General features: G+C 42.2%; 18 non-coding genes across 18 annotated transcripts; 2 read left to right on the top strand and 16 right to left on the bottom strand.

Moving 5' to 3' along the window:
• Nucleotides 1–1,225: 1,225 nt before the first annotated feature.
• Nucleotides 1,226–1,297, bottom strand: trnap-ugg (transfer RNA proline (anticodon UGG)). The gene has a single exon. It is a non-coding gene; the product is annotated as a tRNA-Pro (tRNA).
• Nucleotides 1,298–2,627: 1,330 nt separating this feature from the next.
• On the bottom strand, nucleotides 2,628–2,699 carry trnap-ugg (transfer RNA proline (anticodon UGG)). The gene has a single exon. It is a non-coding gene; the product is annotated as a tRNA-Pro (tRNA).
• A 1,332-nt stretch (nucleotides 2,700–4,031) lies between these two features.
• On the bottom strand, nucleotides 4,032–4,103 carry trnap-ugg (transfer RNA proline (anticodon UGG)). The gene has a single exon. It is a non-coding gene; the product is annotated as a tRNA-Pro (tRNA).
• Nucleotides 4,104–5,434: 1,331 nt separating this feature from the next.
• trnap-ugg (transfer RNA proline (anticodon UGG)) lies at nucleotides 5,435–5,506 on the bottom strand. Its single transcript has one exon. It is a non-coding gene; the product is annotated as a tRNA-Pro (tRNA).
• A 1,331-nt stretch (nucleotides 5,507–6,837) lies between these two features.
• Nucleotides 6,838–6,909, bottom strand: trnap-ugg (transfer RNA proline (anticodon UGG)). Its single transcript has one exon. It is a non-coding gene; the product is annotated as a tRNA-Pro (tRNA).
• A 1,331-nt stretch (nucleotides 6,910–8,240) lies between these two features.
• Nucleotides 8,241–8,312, bottom strand: trnap-ugg (transfer RNA proline (anticodon UGG)). Its single transcript has one exon. It is a non-coding gene; the product is annotated as a tRNA-Pro (tRNA).
• A 1,331-nt stretch (nucleotides 8,313–9,643) lies between these two features.
• Nucleotides 9,644–9,715, bottom strand: trnap-ugg (transfer RNA proline (anticodon UGG)). Its single transcript has one exon. It is a non-coding gene; the product is annotated as a tRNA-Pro (tRNA).
• Nucleotides 9,716–11,046: 1,331 nt separating this feature from the next.
• trnap-ugg (transfer RNA proline (anticodon UGG)) lies at nucleotides 11,047–11,118 on the bottom strand. Its single transcript has one exon. It is a non-coding gene; the product is annotated as a tRNA-Pro (tRNA).
• Nucleotides 11,119–12,449: 1,331 nt separating this feature from the next.
• trnap-ugg (transfer RNA proline (anticodon UGG)) lies at nucleotides 12,450–12,521 on the bottom strand. Its single transcript has one exon. It is a non-coding gene; the product is annotated as a tRNA-Pro (tRNA).
• Nucleotides 12,522–13,852: 1,331 nt separating this feature from the next.
• trnap-ugg (transfer RNA proline (anticodon UGG)) lies at nucleotides 13,853–13,924 on the bottom strand. The gene has a single exon. It is a non-coding gene; the product is annotated as a tRNA-Pro (tRNA).
• A 1,331-nt stretch (nucleotides 13,925–15,255) lies between these two features.
• trnap-ugg (transfer RNA proline (anticodon UGG)) lies at nucleotides 15,256–15,327 on the bottom strand. The gene has a single exon. It is a non-coding gene; the product is annotated as a tRNA-Pro (tRNA).
• Nucleotides 15,328–16,658: 1,331 nt separating this feature from the next.
• trnap-ugg (transfer RNA proline (anticodon UGG)) lies at nucleotides 16,659–16,730 on the bottom strand. Its single transcript has one exon. It is a non-coding gene; the product is annotated as a tRNA-Pro (tRNA).
• Nucleotides 16,731–18,055: 1,325 nt separating this feature from the next.
• Nucleotides 18,056–18,127, bottom strand: trnap-cgg (transfer RNA proline (anticodon CGG)). The gene has a single exon. It is a non-coding gene; the product is annotated as a tRNA-Pro (tRNA).
• A 992-nt stretch (nucleotides 18,128–19,119) lies between these two features.
• trnag-ucc (transfer RNA glycine (anticodon UCC)) lies at nucleotides 19,120–19,191 on the top strand. Its single transcript has one exon. It is a non-coding gene; the product is annotated as a tRNA-Gly (tRNA).
• Nucleotides 19,192–19,452: 261 nt separating this feature from the next.
• Nucleotides 19,453–19,524, bottom strand: trnap-cgg (transfer RNA proline (anticodon CGG)). The gene has a single exon. It is a non-coding gene; the product is annotated as a tRNA-Pro (tRNA).
• Nucleotides 19,525–20,516: 992 nt separating this feature from the next.
• trnag-ucc (transfer RNA glycine (anticodon UCC)) lies at nucleotides 20,517–20,588 on the top strand. The gene has a single exon. It is a non-coding gene; the product is annotated as a tRNA-Gly (tRNA).
• A 261-nt stretch (nucleotides 20,589–20,849) lies between these two features.
• On the bottom strand, nucleotides 20,850–20,921 carry trnap-cgg (transfer RNA proline (anticodon CGG)). The gene has a single exon. It is a non-coding gene; the product is annotated as a tRNA-Pro (tRNA).
• A 1,325-nt stretch (nucleotides 20,922–22,246) lies between these two features.
• On the bottom strand, nucleotides 22,247–22,318 carry trnap-cgg (transfer RNA proline (anticodon CGG)). The gene has a single exon. It is a non-coding gene; the product is annotated as a tRNA-Pro (tRNA).
• Between the last annotated feature and the right edge of the window lie 1,207 nt (nucleotides 22,319–23,525).

Here is a 23,525-nt window from a genome sequence, read left to right as displayed (position 1 = left end):
GCTATACTTGTGAGCATAGCAGTCTTCCAAACTGTTGACCAGGCTTCAGTTCAAATCTTTTGTATTTCATCTGCTGTGTCTTTCACACTCTGTCTTCTTAAGCCGCGACAGCAAACTGATGATGACTGTTGACAAATGAATATTGAGCAAATGAGTCAATTAATATTTTAAAAGAGAAAATGAAAAAATTAAACTTCAAAAAGAATGGAGCTCATTTATTTTGAGTTGATTGATGCATCAGTACGTGAATCAAAGTAAACGAACGTAAAAAATACCCATTCAAATCGATCAGTTTTCAACTAGAGAGATTGAAACGCGTCGTATCTGTCTCAAGCCTCCATAACTGTTTATGTTACACCTCCACATCTGCAATGAAAGGTGGTGGAGCTAGAGCGGTGTTAGTCAAACCATGAGACATACGTATAATCGGTCCTCTCACAAAAACATATGTAGCTTCTGAACCGTTTGACCTACAACATCGTATGACCACTCCCTGGAAAGGGGAGACCCTCACGAACACGGTGGTGTTCTCAATTCGCCTCTACGTCCCCCACAAGTGTCAGGGGACTCGTCTGAAGTCGGAACCCTTTATCTACTAACTTCTGTTTGTAGAATCCCAAATCTTTGGCCTCCAAACTAATGTGACCCCACTTGTCACAATGTTCTCAGTTTTGCCCTACGTTCCCCACAAGTGTCACGGGACTAATCTGTAGGTAACAGGTACTGATTAAAATAAAAGATTTTTTAACCAGGGACCTCTCTCACCCTAAGCCATAATAGTACAACTACACCAATGATCCGTTTGGTCAAAGAATTTTCACTTTCCACAAAAATGACGGTCAGGATATGAATCGATGTCTCCATGTTGCTTCAGAGATTCAAATAGCATTGGTGGTATAGTGGTGAGCATAGCTGCCTTCCAAGTAGTTGACCCGGGTTTGATTCCTGGCCAATGCAGAGCATGAGATATTGGCTAGTTTTAGGGGCTGGGTGTCATTTCAAGTGTATTACATTGGAATCAATATTCGTGGAAGTCAGATTTGCTCTTACTTTTTGCAATTTTTTCTAAATGTAGTGAGTTATTGAGCCAACTAGTGAATATCACAATAGATACGCAGTCCATCGCCTAAACCATTCAGCCACCTCGTCCTGCGCCCAAGAGGTGGCTGTTTGCAACCAGTGGCCAGAGATTTGCCTGTCTGAGCTTGTTAAAAGATCTGCAAAAGGGCTCATCCGGGATTTGAACCCGGGACCTCTCGCACCCAAAGCGAGAATCATACCCCTAGACCAACGAGCCTTAGACAAGAATAAAATTGTTTTTCTTTCTGCGGCAATGACAATGAGGATATCCATTGTTCTTGTCCATGGTGCTTGGAAAGATTGAACCTCATGTGAGTGTTTGTGCTATACTTGTGAGCATAGCAGTCTTCCAAACTGTTGACCAGGCTTCAGTTCAAATCTTTTGTATTTCATCTGCTGTGTCTTTCACACTCTGTCTTCTTAAGCCGCGACAGCAAACTGATGATGACTGTTGACAAATGAATATTGAGCAAATGAGTCAATTAATATTTTAAAAGAGAAAATGAAAAAATTAAACTTCAAAAAGAATGGAGCACATTTATTTTGAGTTGATTGATGCAACAGTACGTGAATCAAAGTAAACGAAAGTAAAAAATACCCATTCAAATCAATCAGTTTTCAACTAGAGAGATTGAAACGCGTCGTATCTGTCTCAAGCCTCCATATCTGTTTATGTTACACCTCCACATCTGCAATGAAAGGTGGTGGAGCTAGAGCGGTGTTAGTCAAACCATGAGACATACGTATAATCGGTCCTCTCACAAAAACATATGTAGCTTCTGAACCGTTTGACCTACAACATCGTATGACCACTCCCTGGAAAGGGGAGACCCTCACGAACACGGTGGTGTTCTCAATTCGCCTCTACGTCCCCCACAAGTGTCAGGGGACTCGTCTGAAGTCGGAACCCTTTATCTGCCAACTTCTGTTTGTAGAATCCCAAATCTTTGGCCTCCAAACTAATGTGACCCCACTTGTCACAATGTTCTCAGTTTTGCCCTACGTTCCCCACAAGTGTCACGGGACTAATCTGTAGGTAACAGGTACTGATTAAAATAATAGATTTTTTAACCAGGGACCTCTCTCACCCTAAGCCATAATAGTACAACTACACCAATGATCCGTTTGGTCAAAGAATTTTCACTTTCCACAAAAATGACGGTCAGGATATGAATCGATGTCTCCATGTTGCTTCAGAGATTCAAATAGCATTGGTGGTATAGTGGTGAGCATAGCTGCCTTCCAAGTAGTTGACCCGGGTTTGATTCCTGGCCAATGCAGAGCATGAGATATTGGCTAGTTTTAGGGGCTGGGTGTCATTTCAAGTGTATTACATTGGAATCAATATTCGTGGAAGTCAGATTTGCTCTTACTTTTTGCAGGTTTTCTAAATGTAGTGTGTTATTGAGCCAACTAGTGAATATCACAATAGATACGCAGTCCATCGACTAAACCATTCAGCCACCTCGTCCTGCGCCCAAGAGGTGGCTGTTTGCAACCAGTGGCCAGAGATTTGCCTGTCTGAGCTTGTTAAAAGATCTGCAAAAGGGCTCATCCGGGATTTGAACCCGGGACCTCTCACACCCAAAGCGAGAATCATACCCCTAGACCAACGAGCCTTAGACAAGAATAAAATTGTTTTTCTTTCTGCGGCAATGACAATGAGGATATAAATTGTTCTTGTCCATGGTGCTTGGAAAGATTGATCCTCATGTGAGTGTTTGTGCTATACTTGTGAGCATAGCAGTCTTCCAAACTGTTGACCAGGCTTCAGTTCAAATCTTTTGTATTTCATCTGCTGTGTCTTTCACACTCTGTCTTCTTAAGCCGCGACAGCAAACTGATGATGACTGTTGACAAATGAATATTGAGCAAATGAGTCAATTAATATTTTAAAAGAGAAAATGAAAAAATTAAACTTCAAAAAGAATGGAGCTCATTTATTTTGAGTTGATTGATGCATCAGTACGTGAATCAAAGTAAACGAACGTAAAAAATACCCATTCAAATCGATCAGTTTTCAACTAGAGAGATTGAAACGCGTCGTATCTGTCTCAAGCCTCCATAACTGTTTATGTTACACCTCCACATCTGCAATGAAAGGTGGTGGAGCTAGAGCGGTGTTAGTCAAACCATGAGACATACGTATAATCGGTCCTCTCACAAAAACATATGTAGCTTCTGAACCGTTTGACCTACAACATCGTATGACCACTCCCTGGAAAGGGGAGACCCTCACGAACACGGTGGTGTTCTCAATTCGCCTCTACGTCCCCCACAAGTGTCAGGGGACTCGTCTGAAGTCGGAACCCTTTATCTGCCAACTTCTGTTTGTAGAATCCCAAATCTTTGGCCTCCAAACTAATGTGACCCCACTTGTCACAATGTTCTCAGTTTTGCCCTACGTTCCCCACAAGTGTCACGGGACTAATCTGTAGGTAACAGGTACTGATTAAAATAATAGATTTTTTAACCAGGGACCTCTCTCACCCTAAGCCATAATAGTACAACTACACCAACGATCCGTTTGGTCAAAGAATTTTCACTTTCCACAAAAATGACGGTCAGGATATGAATCGATGTCTCCATGTTGCTTCAGAGATTCAAATAGCATTGGTGGTATAGTGGTGAGCATAGCTGCCTTCCAAGTAGTTGACCCGGGTTTGATTCCTGGCCAATGCAGAGCATGAGATATTGGCTAGTTTTAGGGGCTGGGTGTCATTTCAAGTGTATTACATTGGAATCAATATTCGTAGGAAGTCAGATTTGCTCTTACTTTTTGCAATTTTTTCTAAATGTAGTGAGTTATTGAGCCAACTAGTGAATATCACAATAGATACGCAGTCCATCGCCTAAACCATTCAGCCACCTCGTCCTGCGCCCAAGAGGTGGCTGTTTGCAACCAGTGGCCAGAGATTTGCCTGTCTGAGCTTGTTAAAAGATCTGCAAAAGGGCTCATCCGGGATTTGAACCCGGGACCTCTCGCACCCAAAGCGAGAATCATACCCCTAGACCAACGAGCCTTAGACAAGAATAAAATTGTTTTTCTTTCTGCGGCAATGACAATGAGGATATCAATTGTTCTTGTCCATGGTGCTTGGAAAGATTGATCCTCATGTGAGTGTTTGTGCTATACTTGTGAGCATAGCAGTCTTCCAAACTGTTGACCAGGCTTCAGTTCAAATCTTTTGTATTTCATCTGCTGTGTCTTTCACACTCTGTCTTCTTAAGCCGCGACAGCAAACTGATGATGACTGTTGACAAATGAATATTGAGCAAATGAGTCAATTAATATTTTAAAAGAGAAAATGAAAAAATTAAACTTCAAAAAGAATGGAGCTCATTTATTTTGAGTTGATTGATGCATCAGTACGTGAATCAAAGTAAACGAACGTAAAAAATACCCATTCAAATCGATCAGTTTTCAACTAGAGAGATTGAAACGCGTCGTATCTGTCTCAAGCCTCCATAACTGTTTATGTTACACCTCCACATCTGCAATGAAAGGTGGTGGAGCTAGAGCGGTGTTAGTCAAACCATGAGACATACGTATAATCGGTCCTCTCACAAAAACATATGTAGCTTCTGAACCGTTTGACCTACAACATCGTATGACCACTCCCTGGAAAGGGGAGACCCTCACGAACACGGTGGTGTTCTCAATTCGCCTCTACGTACCCCACAAGTGTCAGGGGACTCGTCTGAAGTCGGAACCCTTTATCTGCCAACTTCTGTTTGTAGAATCCCAAATCTTTGGCCTCCAAACTAATGTGACCCCACTTGTCACAATGTTCTCAGTTTTGCCCTACGTTCCCCACAAGTGTCACGGGACTAATCTGTAGGTAACAGGTACTGATTAAAATAATAGATTTTTTAACCAGGGACCTCTCTCACCCTAAGCCATAATAGTACAACTACACCAATGATCCGTTTGGTCAAAGAATTTTCACTTTCCACAAAAATGACGGTCAGGATATGAATCGATGTCTCCATGTTGCTTCAGAGATTCAAATAGCATTGGTGGTATAGTGGTGAGCATAGCTGCCTTCCAAGTAGTTGACCCGGGTTTGATTCCTGGCCAATGCAGAGCATGAGATATTGGCTAGTTTTAGGGGCTGGGTGTCATTTCAAGTGTATTACATTGGAATCAATATTCGTGGAAGTCAGATTTGCTCTTACTTTTTGCAATTTTTTCTAAATGTAGTGAGTTATTGAGCCAACTAGTGAATATCACAATAGATACGCAGTCCATCGCCTAAACCATTCAGCCACCTCGTCCTGCGCCCAAGAGGTGGCTGTTTGCAACCAGTGGCCAGAGATTTGCCTGTCTGAGCTTGTTAAAAGATCTGCAAAAGGGCTCATCCAGGATTTGAACCCGGGACCTCTCGCACCCAAAGCGAGAATCATACCCCTAGACCAACGAGCCTTAGACAAGAATAAAATTGTTTTTCTTTCTGCGGCAATGACAATGAGGATATCAATTGTTCTTGTCCATGGTGCTTGGAAAGATTGATCCTCATGTGAGTGTTTGTGCTATACTTGTGAGCATAGCAGTCTTCCAAACTGTTGACCAGGCTTCAGTTCAAATCTTTTGTATTTCATCTGCTGTGTCTTTCACACTCTGTCTTCTTAAGCCGCGACAGCAAACTGATGATGACTGTTGACAAATGAATATTGAGCAAATGAGTCAATTAATATTTTAAAAGAGAAAATGAAAAAATTAAACTTCAAAAAGAATGGAGCTCATTTATTTTGAGTTGATTGATGCATCAGTACGTGAATCAAAGTAAACGAACGTAAAAAATACCCATTCAAATCGATCAGTTTTCAACTAGAGAGATTGAAACGCGTCGTATCTGTCTCAAGCCTCCATATCTGTTTATGTTACACCTCCACATCTGCAATGAAAGGTGGTGGAGCTAGAGCGGTGTTAGTCAAACCATGAGACATACGTATAATCGGTCCTCTCACAAAAACATATGTAGCTTCTGAACCGTTTGACCTACAACATCGTATGACCACTCCCTGGAAAGGGGAGACCCTCACGAACACGGTGGTGTTCTCAATTCGCCTCTACGTCCCCCACAAGTGTCAGGGGACTCGTCTGAAGTCGGAACCCTTTATCTGCCAACTTCTGTTTGTAGAATCCCAAATCTTTGGCCTCCAAACTAATGTGACCCCACTTGTCACAATGTTCTCAGTTTTGCCCTACGTTCCCCACAAGTGTCACGGGACTAATCTGTAGGTAACAGGTACTGATTAAAATAATAGATTTTTTAACCAGGGACCTCTCTCACCCTAAGCCATAATAGTACAACTACACCAATGATCCGTTTGGTCAAAGAATTTTCACTTTCCACAAAAATGACGGTCAGGATATGAATCGATGTCTCCATGTTGCTTCAGAGATTCAAATAGCATTGGTGGTATAGTGGTGAGCATAGCTGCCTTCCAAGTAGTTGACCCGGGTTTGATTCCTGGCCAATGCAGAGCATGAGATATTGGCTAGTTTTAGGGGCTGGGTGTCATTTCAAGTGTATTACATTAGAATCAATATTCGTGGAAGTCAGATTTGCTCTTACTTTTTGCAATTTTTTCTAAATGTAGTGAGTTATTGAGCCAACTAGTGAATATCACAATAGATACGCAGTCCATCGCCTAAACCATTCAGCCACCTCGTCCTGCGCCCAAGAGGTGGCTGTTTGCAACCAGTGGCCAGAGATTTGCCTGTCTGAGCTTGTTAAAAGATCTGCAAAAGGGCTCATCCGGGATTTGAACCCGGGACCTCTCGCACCCAAAGCGAGAATCATACCCCTAGACCAACGAGCCTTAGACAAGAATAAAATTGTTTTTCTTTCTGCGGCAATGACAATGAGGATATCAATTGTTCTTGTCCATGGTGCTTGGAAAGATTGATCCTCATGTGAGTGTTTGTGCTATACTTGTGAGCATAGCAGTCTTCCAAACTGTTGACCAGGCTTCAGTTCAAATCTTTTGTATTTCATCTGCTGTGTCTTTCACACTCTGTCTTCTTAAGCCGCGACAGCAAACTGATGATGACTGTTGACAAATGAATATTGAGCAAATGAGTCAATTAATATTTTAAAAGAGAAAATGAAAAAATTAAACTTCAAAAAGAATGGAGCTCATTTATTTTGAGTTGATTGATGCATCAGTACGTGAATCAAAGTAAACGAACGTAAAAAATACCCATTCAAATCGATCAGTTTTCAACTAGAGAGATTGAAACGCGTCGTATCTGTCTCAAGCCTCCATAACTGTTTATGTTACACCTCCACATCTGCAATGAAAGGTGGTGGAGCTAGAGCGGTGTTAGTCAAACCATGAGACATACGTATAATCGGTCCTCTCACAAAAACATATGTAGCTTCTGAACCGTTTGACCTACAACATCGTATGACCACTCCCTGGAAAGGGGAGACCCTCACGAACACGGTGGTGTTCTCAATTCGCCTCTACGTCCCCCACAAGTGTCAGGGGACTCGTCTGAAGTCGGAACCCTTTATCTGCCAACTTCTGTTTGTAGAATCCCAAATCTTTGGCCTCCAAACTAATGTGACCCCACTTGTCACAATGTTCTCAGTTTTGCCCTACGTTCCCCACAAGTGTCACGGGACTAATCTGTAGGTAACAGGTACTGATTAAAATAATAGATTTTTTAACCAGGGACCTCTCTCACCCTAAGCCATAATAGTACAACTACACCAACGATCCGTTTGGTCAAAGAATTTTCACTTTCCACAAAAATGACGGTCAGGATATGAATCGATGTCTCCATGTTGCTTCAGAGATTCAAATAGCATTGGTGGTATAGTGGTGAGCATAGCTGCCTTCCAAGTAGTTGACCCGGGTTTGATTCCTGGCCAATGCAGAGCATGAGATATTGGCTAGTTTTAGGGGCTGGGTGTCATTTCAAGTGTATTACATTGGAATCAATATTCGTGGAAGTCACATTTGCTCTTACTTTTTGCAATTTTTTCTAAATGTAGTGAGTTATTGAGCCAACTAGTGAATATCACAATAGATACGCAGTCCATCGCCTAAACCATTCAGCCACCTCGTCCTGCGCCCAAGAGGTGGCTGTTTGCAACCAGTGGCCAGAGATTTGCCTGTCTGAGCTTGTTAAAAGATCTGCAAAAGGGCTCATCCGGGATTTGAACCCGGGACCTCTCGCACCCAAAGCGAGAATCATACCCCTAGACCAACGAGCCTTAGACAAGAATAAAATTGTTTTTCTTTCTGCGGCAATGACAATGAGGATATCAATTGTTCTTGTCCATGGTGCTTGGAAAGATTGATCCTCATGTGAGTGTTTGTGCTATACTTGTGAGCATAGCAGTCTTCCAAACTGTTGACCAGGCTTCAGTTCAAATCTTTTGTATTTCATCTGCTGTGTCTTTCACACTCTGTCTTCTTAAGCCGCGACAGCAAACTGATGATGACTGTTGACAAATGAATATTGAGCAAATGAGTCAATTAATATTTTAAAAGAGAAAATGAAAAAATTAAACTTCAAAAAGAATGGAGCTCATTTATTTTGAGTTGATTGATGCATCAGTACGTGAATCAAAGTAAACGAACGTAAAAAATACCCATTCAAATCGATCAGTTTTCAACTAGAGAGATTGAAACGCGTCGTATCTGTCTCAAGCCTCCATAACTGTTTATGTTACACCTCCACATCTGCAATGAAAGGTGGTGGAGCTAGAGCGGTGTTAGTCAAACCATGAGACATACGTATAATCGGTCCTCTCACAAAAACATATGTAGCTTCTGAACCGTTTGACCTACAACATCGTATGACCACTCCCTGGAAAGGGGAGACCCTCACGAACACGGTGGTGTTCTCAATTCGCCTCTACGTCCCCCACAAGTGTCAGGGGACTCGTCTGAAGTCGGAACCCTTTATCTGCCAACTTCTGTTTGTAGAATCCCAAATCTTTGGCCTCCAAACTAATGTGACCCCACTTGTCACAATGTTCTCAGTTTTGCCCTACGTTCCCCACAAGTGTCACGGGACTAATCTGTAGGTAACAGGTACTGATTAAAATAATAGATTTTTTAACCAGGGACCTCTCTCACCCTAAGCCATAATAGTACAACTACACCAACGATCCGTTTGGTCAAAGAATTTTCACTTTCCACAAAAATGACGGTCAGGATATGAATCGATGTCTCCATGTTGCTTCAGAGATTCAAATAGCATTGGTGGTATAGTGGTGAGCATAGCTGCCTTCCAAGTAGTTGACCCGGGTTTGATTCCTGGCCAATGCAGAGCATGAGATATTGGCTAGTTTTAGGGGCTGGGTGTCATTTCAAGTGTATTACATTGGAATCAATATTCGTGGAAGTCAGATTTGCTCTTACTTTTTGCAATTTTTTCTAAATGTAGTGAGTTATTGAGCCAACTAGTGAATATCACAATAGATACGCAGTCCATCGCCTAAACCATTCAGCCACCTCGTCCTGCGCCCAAGAGGTGGCTGTTTGCAACCAGTGGCCAGAGATTTGCCTGTCTGAGCTTGTTAAAAGATCTGCAAAAGGGCTCATCCGGGATTTGAACCCGGGACCTCTCGCACCCAAAGCGAGAATCATACCCCTAGACCAACGAGCCTTAGACAAGAATAAAATTGTTTTTCTTTCTGCGGCAATGACAATGAGGATATAAATTGTTCTTGTCCATGGTGCTTGGAAAGATTGATCCTCATGTGAGTGTTTGTGCTATACTTGTGAGCATAGCAGTCTTCCAAACTGTTGACCAGGCTTCAGTTCAAATCTTTTGTATTTCATCTGCTGTGTCTTTCACACTCTGTCTTCTTAAGCCGCGACAGCAAACTGATGATGACTGTTGACAAATGAATATTGAGCAAATGAGTCAATTAATATTTTAAAAGAGAAAATGAAAAAATTAAACTTCAAAAAGAATGGAGCTCATTTATTTTGAGTTGATTGATGCATCAGTACGTGAATCAAAGTAAACGAACGTAAAAAATACCCATTCAAATCGATCAGTTTTCAACTAGAGAGATTGAAACGCGTCGTATCTGTCTCAAGCCTCCATAACTGTTTATGTTACACCTCCACATCTGCAATGAAAGGTGGTGGAGCTAGAGCGGTGTTAGTCAAACCATGAGACATACGTATAATCGGTCCTCTCACAAAAACATATGTAGCTTCTGAACCGTTTGACCTACAACATCGTATGACCACTCCCTGGAAAGGGGAGACCCTCACGAACACGGTGGTGTTCTCAATTCGCCTCTACGTCCCCCACAAGTGTCAGGGGACTCGTCTGAAGTCGGAACCCTTTATCTGCCAACTTCTGTTTGTAGAATCCCAAATCTTTGGCCTCCAAACTAATGTGACCCCACTTGTCACAATGTTCTCAGTTTTGCCCTACGTTCCCCACAAGTGTCACGGGACTAATCTGTAGGTAACAGGTACTGATTAAAATAATAGATTTTTTAACCAGGGACCTCTCTCACCCTAAGCCATAATAGTACAACTACACCAACGATCCGTTTGGTCAAAGAATTTTCACTTTCCACAAAAATGACGGTCAGGATATGAATCGATGTCTCCATGTTGCTTCAGAGATTCAAATAGCATTGGTGGTATAGTGGTGAGCATAGCTGCCTTCCAAGTAGTTGACCCGGGTTTGATTCCTGGCCAATGCAGAGCATGAGATATTGGCTAGTTTTAGGGGCTGGGTGTCATTTCAAGTGTATTACATTGGAATCAATATTCGTGGAAGTCAGATTTGCTCTTACTTTTTGCAATTTTTTCTAAATGTAGTGAGTTATTGAGCCAACTAGTGAATATCACAATAGATACGCAGTCCATCGCCTAAACCATTCAGCCACCTCGTCCTGCGCCCAAGAGGTGGCTGTTTGCAACCAGTGGCCAGAGATTTGCCTGTCTGAGCTTGTTAAAAGATCTGCAAAAGGGCTCATCCGGGATTTGAACCCGGGACCTCTCGCACCCAAAGCGAGAATCATACCCCTAGACCAACGAGCCTTAGACAAGAATAAAATTGTTTTTCTTTCTGCGGCAATGACAATGAGGATATAAATTGTTCTTGTCCATGGTGCTTGGAAAGATTGATCCTCATGTGAGTGTTTGTGCTATACTTGTGAGCATAGCAGTCTTCCAAACTGTTGACCAGGCTTCAGTTCAAATCTTTTGTATTTCATCTGCTGTGTCTTTCACACTCTGTCTTCTTAAGCCGCGACAGCAAACTGATGATGACTGTTGACAAATGAATATTGAGCAAATGAGTCAATTAATATTTTAAAAGAGAAAATGAAAAAATTAAACTTCAAAAAGAATGGAGCTCATTTATTTTGAGTTGATTGATGCATCAGTACGTGAATCAAAGTAAACGAACGTAAAAAATACCCATTCAAATCGATCAGTTTTCAACTAGAGAGATTGAAACGCGTCGTATCTGTCTCAAGCCTCCATAACTGTTTATGTTACACCTCCACATCTGCAATGAAAGGTGGTGGAGCTAGAGCGGTGTTAGTCAAACCATGAGACATACGTATAATCGGTCCTCTCACAAAAACATATGTAGCTTCTGAACCGTTTGACCTACAACATCGTATGACCACTCCCTGGAAAGGGGAGACCCTCACGAACACGGTGGTGTTCTCAATTCGCCTCTACGTCCCCCACAAGTGTCAGGGGACTCGTCTGAAGTCGGAACCCTTTATCTGCCAACTTCTGTTTGTAGAATCCCAAATCTTTGGCCTCCAAACTAATGTGACCCCACTTGTCACAATGTTCTCAGTTTTGCCCTACGTTCCCCACAAGTGTCACGGGACTAATCTGTAGGTAACAGGTACTGATTAAAATAATAGATTTTTTAACCAGGGACCTCTCTCACCCTAAGCCATAATAGTACAACTACACCAACGATCCGTTTGGTCAAAGAATTTTCACTTTCCACAAAAATGACGGTCAGGATATGAATCGATGTCTCCATGTTGCTTCAGAGATTCAAATAGCATTGGTGGTATAGTGGTGAGCATAGCTGCCTTCCAAGTAGTTGACCCGGGTTTGATTCCTGGCCAATGCAGAGCATGAGATATTGGCTAGTTTTAGGGGCTGGGTGTCATTTCAAGTGTATTACATTGGAATCAATATTCGTGGAAGTCAGATTTGCTCTTACTTTTTGCAATTTTTTCTAAATGTAGTGAGTTATTGAGCCAACTAGTGAATATCACAATAGATACGCAGTCCATCGCCTAAACCATTCAGCCACCTCGTCCTGCGCCCAAGAGGTGGCTGTTTGCAACCAGTGGCCAGAGATTTGCCTGTCTGAGCTTGTTAAAAGATCTGCAAAAGGGCTCATCCGGGATTTGAACCCGGGACCTCTCGCACCCAAAGCGAGAATCATACCCCTAGACCAACGAGCCTTAGACAAGAATAAAATTGTTTTTCTTTCTGCGGCAATGACAATGAGGATATAAATTGTTCTTGTCCATGGTGCTTGGAAAGATTGATCCTCATGTGAGTGTTTGTGCTATACTTGTGAGCATAGCAGTCTTCCAAACTGTTGACCAGGCTTCAGTTCAAATCTTTTGTATTTCATCTGCTGTGTCTTTCACACTCTGTCTTCTTAAGCCGCGACAGCAAACTGATGATGACTGTTGACAAATGAATATTGAGCAAATGAGTCAATTAATATTTTAAAAGAGAAAATGAAAAAATTAAACTTCAAAAAGAATGGAGCTCATTTATTTTGAGTTGATTGATGCATCAGTACGTGAATCAAAGTAAACGAACGTAAAAAATACCCATTCAAATCGATCAGTTTTCAACTAGAGAGATTGAAACGCGTCGTATCTGTCTCAAGCCTCCATAACTGTTTATGTTACACCTCCACATCTGCAATGAAAGGTGGTGGAGCTAGAGCGGTGTTAGTCAAACCATGAGACATACGTATAATCGGTCCTCTCACAAAAACATATGTAGCTTCTGAACCGTTTGACCTACAACATCGTATGACCACTCCCTGGAAAGGGGAGACCCTCACGAACACGGTGGTGTTCTCAATTCGCCTCTACGTCCCCCACAAGTGTCAGGGGACTCGTCTGAAGTCGGAACCCTTTATCTGCCAACTTCTGTTTGTAGAATCCCAAATCTTTGGCCTCCAAACTAATGTGACCCCACTTGTCACAATGTTCTCAGTTTTGCCCTACGTTCCCCACAAGTGTCACGGGACTAATCTGTAGGTAACAGGTACTGATTAAAATAATAGATTTTTTAACCAGGGACCTCTCTCACCCTAAGCCATAATAGTACAACTACACCAACGATCCGTTTGGTCAAAGAATTTTCACTTTCCACAAAAATGACGGTCAGGATATGAATCGATGTCTCCATGTTGCTTCAGAGATTCAAATAGCATTGGTGGTATAGTGGTGAGCATAGCTGCCTTCCAAGTAGTTGACCCGGGTTTGATTCCTGGCCAATGCAGAGCATGAGATATTGGCTAGTTTTAGGGGCTGGGTGTCATTTCAAGTGTATTACATTGGAATCAATATTCGTGGAAGTCAGATTTGCTCTTACTTTTTGCAATTTTTTCTAAATGTAGTGAGTTATTGAGCCAACTAGTGAATATCACAATAGATACGCAGTCCATCGCCTAAACCATTCAGCCACCTCGTCCTGCGCCCAAGAGGTGGCTGTTTGCAACCAGTGGCCAGAGATTTGCCTGTCTGAGCTTGTTAAAAGATCTGCAAAAGGGCTCATCCGGGATTTGAACCCGGGACCTCTCGCACCCAAAGCGAGAATCATACCCCTAGACCAACGAGCCTTAGACAAGAATAAAATTGTTTTTCTTTCTGCGGCAATGACAATGAGGATATAAATTGTTCTTGTCCATGGTGCTTGGAAAGATTGATCCTCATGTGAGTGTTTGTGCTATACTTGTGAGCATAGCAGTCTTCCAAACTGTTGACCAGGCTTCAGTTCAAATCTTTTGTATTTCATCTGCTGTGTCTTTCACACTCTGTCTTCTTAAGCCGCGACAGCAAACTGATGATGACTGTTGACAAATGAATATTGAGCAAATGAGTCAATTAATATTTTAAAAGAGAAAATGAAAAAATTAAACTTCAAAAAGAATGGAGCTCATTTATTTTGAGTTGATTGATGCATCAGTACGTGAATCAAAGTAAACGAACGTAAAAAATACCCATTCAAATCGATCAGTTTTCAACTAGAGAGATTGAAACGCGTCGTATCTGTCTCAAGCCTCCATAACTGTTTATGTTACACCTCCACATCTGCAATGAAAGGTGGTGGAGCTAGAGCGGTGTTAGTCAAACCATGAGACATACGTATAATCGGTCCTCTCACAAAAACATATGTAGCTTCTGAACCGTTTGACCTACAACATCGTATGACCACTCCCTGGAAAGGGGAGACCCTCACGAACACGGTGGTGTTCTCAATTCGCCTCTACGTCCCCCACAAGTGTCAGGGGACTCGTCTGAAGTCGGAACCCTTTATCTGCCAACTTCTGTTTGTAGAATCCCAAATCTTTGGCCTCCAAACTAATGTGACCCCACTTGTCACAATGTTCTCAGTTTTGCCCTACGTTCCCCACAAGTGTCACGGGACTAATCTGTAGGTAACAGGTACTGATTAAAATAATAGATTTTTTAACCAGGGACCTCTCTCACCCTAAGCCATAATAGTACAACTACACCAACGATCCGTTTGGTCAAAGAATTTTCACTTTCCACAAAAATGACGGTCAGGATATGAATCGATGTCTCCATGTTGCTTCAGAGATTCAAATAGCATTGGTGGTATAGTGGTGAGCATAGCTGCCTTCCAAGTAGTTGACCCGGGTTTGATTCCTGGCCAATGCAGAGCATGAGATATTGGCTAGTTTTAGGGGCTGGGTGTCATTTCAAGTGTATTACATTGGAATCAATATTCGTGGAAGTCAGATTTGCTCTTACTTTTTGCAATTTTTTCTAAATGTAGTGAGTTATTGAGCCAACTAGTGAATATCACAATAGATACGCAGTCCATCGCCTAAACCATTCAGCCACCTCGTCCTGCGCCCAAGAGGTGGCTGTTTGCAACCAGTGGCCAGAGATTTGCCTGTCTGAGCTTGTTAAAAGATCTGCAAAAGGGCTCATCCGGGATTTGAACCCGGGACCTCTCGCACCCAAAGCGAGAATCATACCCCTAGACCAACGAGCCTTAGACAAGAATAAAATTGTTTTTCTTTCTGCGGCAATGACAATGAGGATATCAATTGTTCTTGTCCATGGTGCTTGGAAAGATTGATCCTCATGTGAGTGTTTGTGCTATACTTGTGAGCATAGCAGTCTTCCAAACTGTTGACCAGGCTTCAGTTCAAATCTTTTGTATTTCATCTGCTGTGTCTTTCACACTCTGTCTTCTTAAGCCGCGACAGCAAACTGATGATGACTGTTGACAAATGAATATTGAGCAAATGAGTCAATTAATATTTTAAAAGAGAAAATGAAAAAATTAAACTTCAAAAAGAATGGAGCTCATTTATTTTGAGTTGATTGATGCATCAGTACGTGAATCAAAGTAAACGAACGTAAAAAATACCCATTCAAATCGATCAGTTTTCAACTAGAGAGATTGAAACGCGTCGTATCTGTCTCAAGCCTCCATAACTGTTTATGTTACACCTCCACATCTGCAATGAAAGGTGGTGGAGCTAGAGCGGTGTTAGTCAAACCATGAGACATACGTATAATCGGTCCTCTCACAAAAACATATGTAGCTTCTGAACCGTTTGACCTACAACATCGTATGACCACTCCCTGGAAAGGGGAGACCCTCACGAACACGGTGGTGTTCTCAATTCGTCTCTACGTCCCCCACAAGTGTCAGGGGACTCGTCTGAAGTCGGAACCCTTTATCTGCCAACTTCTGTTTGTAGAATCCCAAATCTTTGGCCTCCAAACTAATGTGACCCCACTTGTCACAATGTTCTCAGTTTTGCCCTACGTTCCCCACAAGTGTCACGGGACTAATCTGTAGGTAACAGGTACTGATTAAAATAATAGATTTTTTAACCAGGGACCTCTCTCACCCTAAGCCATAATAGTACAACTACACCAACGATCCGTTTGGTCAAAGAATTTTCACTTTCCACAAAAATGACGGTCAGGATATGAATCGATGTCTCCATGTTGCTTCAGAGATTCAAATAGCATTGGTGGTATAGTGGTGAGCATAGCTGCCTTCCAAGTAGTTGACCCGGGTTTGATTCCTGGCCAATGCAGAGCATGAGATATTGGCTAGTTTTAGGGGCTGGGTGTCATTTCAAGTGTATTACATTGGAATCAATATTCGTGGAAGTCAGATTTGCTCTTACTTTTTGCAATTTTTTCTAAATGTAGTGAGTTATTGAGCCAACTAGTGAATATCACAATAGATACGCAGTCCATCGCCTAAACCATTCAGCCACCTCGTCCTGCGCCCAAGAGGTGGCTGTTTGCAACCAGTGGCCAGAGATTTGCCTGTCTGAGCTTGTTAAAAGATCTGCAAAAGGGCTCATCCGGGATTTGAACCCGGGACCTCTCGCACCCAAAGCGAGAATCATACCCCTAGACCAACGAGCCTTAGACAAGAATAAAATTGTTTTTCTTTCTGCGGCAATGACAATGAGGATATAAATTGTTCTTGTCCATGGTGCTTGGAAAGATTGATCCTCATGTGAGTGTTTGTGCTATACTTGTGAGCATAGCAGTCTTCCAAACTGTTGACCAGGCTTCAGTTCAAATCTTTTGTATTTCATCTGCTGTGTCTTTCACACTCTGTCTTCTTAAGCCGCGACAGCAAACTGATGATGACTGTTGACAAATGAATATTGAGCAAATGAGTCAATTAATATTTTAAAAGAGAAAATGAAAAAATTAAACTTCAAAAAGAATGGAGCTCATTTATTTTGAGTTGATTGATGCATCAGTACGTGAATCAAAGTAAACGAACGTAAAAAATACCCATTCAAATCGATCAGTTTTCAACTAGAGAGATTGAAACGCGTCGTATCTGTCTCAAGCCTCCATAACTGTTTATGTTACACCTCCACATCTGCAATGAAAGGTGGTGGAGCTAGAGCGGTGTTAGTCAAACCATGAGACATACGTATAATCGGTCCTCTCACAAAAACATATGTAGCTTCTGAACCGTTTGACCTACAACATCGTATGACCACTCCCTGGAAAGGGGAGACCCTCACGAACACGGTGGTGTTCTCAATTCGTCTCTACGTCCCCCACAAGTGTCAGGGGACTCGTCTGAAGTCGGAACCCTTTATCTGCCAACTTCTGTTTGTAGAATCCCAAATCTTTGGCCTCCAAACTAATGTGACCCCACTTGTCACAATGTTCTCAGTTTTGCCCTACGTTCCCCACAAGTGTCACGGGACTAATCTGTAGGTAACAGGTACTGATTAAAATAATAGATTTTTTAACCAGGGACCTCTCTCACCCTAAGCCATAATAGTACAACTACACCAACGATCCGTTTGGTCAAAGAATTTTCACTTTCCACAAAAATGACGGTCAGGATATGAATCGATGTCTCCATGTTGCTTGCAGAGATTCAAATAGCATTGGTGGTATAGTGGTGAGCATAGCTGCCTTCCAAGTAGTTGACCCGGGTTCAATTCACGGCCAATGCAGAGCATGAGATATTCGCTAGTTTTAGGGGCTGGGTGTCATTTCACCTGTATTACATTGGAATCAATGTTCGTGGAAGTCAGATTTGCTCTTACTTTTTGCAGGTTTTCTAAATGAAGTGCGAATTTGAGCGAACTAGTTAATATCACAATAGATACGCAGTCCTAAATCATTCAGCCACCTCGTCCTGCGCCCAAGAGGTGGCTGTTTGCAACCAGTGGCCAGAGATTTGCCTGTCTGAGCTTGTTAAAAGATCTGCAAAAGGGCTCATCCGGGATTTGAACCCGGGACCTCTCGCACCCGAAGCGAGAATCATACCCCTAGACCAACGAGCCTTACACAAGAATAAAATTGTTTTTCTTTCTGCGGCAATGACAATGAGGATATCAATTGTTCTTGTCCATGGTGCTTGGAAAGATTGAACCTCATGTGAGTGTTTGTGCTATACTTTTGAGCATAGCAGTCTTCCAAACTGTTGACCAGGCTTCAGTTCAAATCTTTTGTATTTCATCTGCTGTGTCTTTCACACTCTGTCTTCTTAAGCCGCGACAGCAAACTGATGATGAGTGTTGACAAATGAATATTGAGCAAATGAGGTCAATTAATATTTTAAAAGAGAAAATGAAAAAATAAAACTTCAAAAAGAATGGAGCTCATTTATTTTGAGTCAATTGATGCATCAGTACGTGAATCAAAGTAAACGAACGTAAAAAATACCCATTCAAATCGATCAGTTTTCAACTAGAGAGATTGAAACGCGTCGTATCTGTCTCAAGCCTCCATAACTGTTTATGTTACACCTCCACATCTGCAATGAAAGGTGGTGGAGCTAGAGCGGTGTTAGTCAAACCATGAGACATACCTATAATCGGTCCTCTCACAAAAACAATTGTAGCTTCTGAACCGTTTGACCTACAACATCGTATGACCACTCCCTGGAAAGGGGAGACCCTCACGAACACGGTGGTGTTCTCAATTCGTCTCTACGTCCCCCACAAGTGTCAGGGGACTCGTCTGAAGTCGGAACCCTTTATGTGCCAACTTCTGTTTGTAGAATCCCAAATCTTTGGCCTCCAAACTAATGTGACCCCACTTGTCACAATGTTCTCAGTTTTGCCCTACGTTCCCCACAAGTGTCACGGGACTAATCTGAAGGTAACAGGTACTGATTAAAATAATTGATTTTTTAACCAGGGACCTCTCTCACCCTAAGCCATAATAGTACAACTATACCAACGATCCTTTTGGTCAAAGAATTTTCACTTTCCACAAAAATGACGGTCAGGATATGAATCGATGTCTCCACGTTGCTTGCAAGCTTCACATAGCATTGGTGGTATAGTGGTGAGCATAGCTGCCTTCCAAGCAGTTGACCCGGGTTCAATTCACGGCCAATGCAGAGCATGAGATATTCGCTAGTTTTAGGGGCTGGGTGTCATTTCACCTGTATTACATTGGATTCAATGTTCGTGGAAGTCAGATTTGCTCTTACTTTTTGCAGGTTTTCTAAATGAAGTGCGAATTTGAGCGAACTAGTTAATATCACAATAGATACGCAGTCCTAAATCATTCAGCCACCTCGTCCTGCGCCCAAGAGGTGGCTGTTTGCAACCAGTGGCCAGAGATTTGCCTGTCTGAGCTTGTTAAAAGATCTGCAAAAGGGATCATCCGGGATTTGAACCCGGGACCTCTCGCACCCGAAGCGAGAATCATACCCCTAGACCAACGAGCCTTACACAAGAATAAAATTGTTTTTCTTTCTGCGGCAATGACAATGAGGATATCAATTGTTCTTGTCCATGGTGCTTGGAAAGATTGAACCTCATGTGAGTGTTTGTGCTATACTTTTGAGCATAGCAGTCTTCCAAACTGTTGACCAGGCTTCAGTTCAAATCTTTTGTATTTCATCTGCTGTGTCTTTCACACTCTGTCTTCTTAAGCCGCGACAGCAAACTGATGATGAGTGTTGACAAATGAATATTGAGCAAATGAGGTCAATTAATATTTTAAAAGAGAAAATGAAAAAATAAAACTTCAAAAAGAATGGAGCTCATTTATTTTGAGTCAATTGATGCATCAGTACGTGAATCAAAGTAAACGAACGTAAAAAATACCCATTCAAATCGATCAGTTTTCAACTAGAGAGATTGAAACGCGTCGTATCTGTCTCAAGCCTCCATAACTGTTTATGTTACACCTCCACATCTGCAATGAAAGGTGATGGAGCTAGAGCGGTCTTAGTCAAACCATGAGACATACCTATAATCGGTCCTCTCACAAAAACAATTGTAGCTTCTGAACCGTTTGACCTACAACATCGTATGACCATTCCCTGGAAAGGGGAGACCCTCACGAACACGGTGGTGTTCTCAATTCGTCTCTACGTCCCCCACAAGTGTCAGGGGACTCGTCTGAAGTCGGAACCCTTTATGTGCCAACTTCTGTTTGTAGAATCCCAAATCTTTGGCCTCCAAACTAATGTGACCCCACTTGTCACAATGTTCTCAGTTTTGCCCTACGTTCCCCACAAGTGTCACGGGACTAATCTGAAGGTAACAGGTACTGATTAAAATAATTGATTTTTTAACCAGGGACCTCTCTCACCCTAAGCCATAATAGTACAACTATACCAACGATCCTTTTGGTCAAAGAATTTTCACTTTCCACAAAAATGACGGTCAGGATATGAATCGATGTCTCCACGTTGCTTGCAAGCTTCACATAGCATTGGTGGTATAGTGGTGAGCATAGCTGCCTTCCAAGCAGTTGACCCGGGTTCAATTCACGGCCAATGCAGAGCATGAGATATTCGCTAGTTTTAGGGGCTGGGTGTCATTTCACCTGTATTACATTGGATTCAATGTTCGTGGAAGTCAGATTTGCTCTTACTTTTTGCAGGTTTTCTAAATGAAGTGCGAATTTGAGCGAACTAGTTAATATCACAATAGATACGCAGTCCTAAATCATTCAGCCACCTCGTCCTGCGCCCAAGAGGTGGCTGTTTGCAACCAGTGGCCAGAGATTTGCCTGTCTGAGCTTGTTAAAAGATCTGCAAAAGGGCTCATCCGGGATTTGAACCCGGGACCTCTCGCACCCGAAGCGAGAATCATACCCCTAGACCAACGAGCCTTACACAAGAATAAAATTGTTTTTCTTTCTGCGGCAATGACAATGAGGATATCAATTGTTCTTGTCCATGGTGCTTGGAAAGATTGAACCTCATGTGAGTGTTTGTGCTATACTTTTGAGCATAGCAGTCTTCCAAACTGTTGACCAGGCTTCAGTTCAAATCTTTTGTATTTCATCTGCTGTGTCTTTCACACTCTGTCTTCTTAAGCCGCGACAGCAAACTGATGATGAGTGTTGACAAATGAATATTGAGCAAATGAGGTCAATTAATATTTTAAAAGAGAAAATGAAAAAATAAAACTTCAAAAAGAATGGAGCTCATTTATTTTGAGTCAATTGATGCATCAGTACGTGAATCAAAGTAAACGAACGTAAAAAATACCCATTCAAATCGATCAGTTTTCAACTAGAGAGATTGAAACGCGTCGTATCTGTCTCAAGCCTCCATAACTGTTTATGTTACACCTCCACATCTGCAATGAAAGGTGATGGAGCTAGAGCGGTCTTAGTCAAACCATGAGACATACCTATAATCGGTCCTCTCACAAAAACAATTGTAGCTTCTGAACCGTTTGACCTACAACATCGTATGACCATTCCCTGGAAAGGGGAGACCCTCACGAACACGGTGGTGTTCTCAATTCGTCTCTACGTCCCCCACAAGTGTCAGGGGACTCGTCTGAAGTCGGAACCCTTTATGTGCCAACTTCTGTTTGTAGAATCCCAAATCTTTGGCCTCCAAACTAATGTGACCCCACTTGTCACAATGTTCTCAGTTTTGCCCTACGTTCCCCACAAGTGTCACGGGACTAATCTGAAGGTAACAGGTACTGATTAAAATAATTGATTTTTTAACCAGGGACCTCTCTCACCCTAAGCCATAATAGTACAACTATACCAACGATCCTTTTGGTCAAAGAATTTTCACTTTCCACAAAAATGACGGTCAGGATATGAATCGATGTCTCCACGTTGCTTGCAAGCTTCACATAGCATTGGTGGTATAGTGGTGAGCATAGCTGCCTTCCAAGCAGTTGACCCGGGTTCAATTCATGGCCAATGCAGAGCATGAGATATTCGCTAGTTTTAGGGGCTGGGTGTCATTTCACCTGTATTACATTGGATTCAATGTTCGTGGAAGTCAGATTTGCTCTTACTTTTTGCAGGTTTTCTAAATGAAGTGCGGATTTGAGCGAACTAGTTAATATCACAATAGATACGCAGTCCTAAATCATTCAGCCACCTCGTCCTGCGCCCAAGAGGTGGCTGTTTGCAACCAGTGGCCAGAGATTTGCCTGTCTGAGCTTGTTAAAAGATCTGCAAAAGGGATCATCCGGGATTTGAACCCGGGACCTCTCGCACCCGAAGCGAGAATCATACCCCTAGACCAACGAGCCTTACACAAGAATAAAATTGTTTTTCTTTCTGCGGCAATGACAATGAGGATATCAATTGTTCTTGTCCATGGTGCTTGGAAAGATTGAACCTCATGTGAGTGTTTGTGCTATACTTTTGAGCATAGCAGTCTTCCAAACTGTTGACCAGGCTTCAGTTCAAATCTTTTGTATTTCATCTGCTGTGTCTTTCACACTCTGTCTTCTTAAGCCGCGACAGCAAACTGATGATGAGTGTTGACAAATGAATATTGAGCAAATGAGGTCAATTAATATTTTAAAAGAGAAAATGAAAAAATAAAACTTCAAAAAGAATGGAGCTCATTTATTTTGAGTCAATTGATGCATCAGTACGTGAATCAAAGTAAACGAACGTAAAAAATACCCATTCAAATCGATCAGTTTTCAACTAGAGAGATTGAAACGCGTCGTATCTGTCTCAAGCCTCCATAACTGTTTATGTTACACCTCCACATCTGCAATGAAAGGTGATGGAGCTAGAGCGGTCTTAGTCAAACCATGAGACATACCTATAATCGGTCCTCTCACAAAAACAATTGTAGCTTCTGAACCGTTTGACCTACAACATCGTATGACCACTCCCTGGAAAGGGGAGACCCTCACGAACACGGTGGTGTTCTCAATTCGTCTCTACGTCCCCCACAAGTGTCAGGGGACTCGTCTGAAGTCGGAACCCTTTATGTGCCAACTTCTGTTTGTAGAATCCCAAATCTTTGGCCTCCAAACTAATGTGACCCCACTTGTCACAATGTTCTCAGTTTTGCCCTACGTTCCCCACAAGTGTCACGGGACTAATCTGAAGGTAACAGGTACTGATTAAAATAATTGATTTTTTAACCAGGGACCTCTCTCACCCTAAGCCATAATAGTACAACTATACCAACGATCCTTTTGGTCAAAGAATTTTCACTTTCCACAAAAATGACGGTCAGGATATGAATCGATGTCTCCACGTTGCTTGCAAGCTTCACATAGCATTGGTGGTATAGTGGTGAGCATAGCTGCCTTCCAAGCAGTTGACCCGGGTTCAATTCATGGCCAATGCAGAGCATGAGATATTCACTAGTTTTAGGGGCTGGGTGTCATTTCACCTGTATTACATTGGATTCAATGTTCGTGGAAGTCAGATTTGCTCTTACTTTTTGCAGGTTTTCTAAATGAAGTGCGAATTTGAGCGAACTAGTTAATA

This window comes from Salmo salar, chromosome 22 (genome assembly GCF_965601325.2).
Source record: "Salmo salar chromosome 22, fSalSal1, whole genome shotgun sequence".
Lineage (NCBI taxonomy): Eukaryota > Metazoa > Chordata > Actinopteri > Salmoniformes > Salmonidae > Salmo > Salmo salar.
Note: the sequence above shows the minus strand (reverse complement) of the source record. Positions and strands in the feature narration are given on the sequence as shown.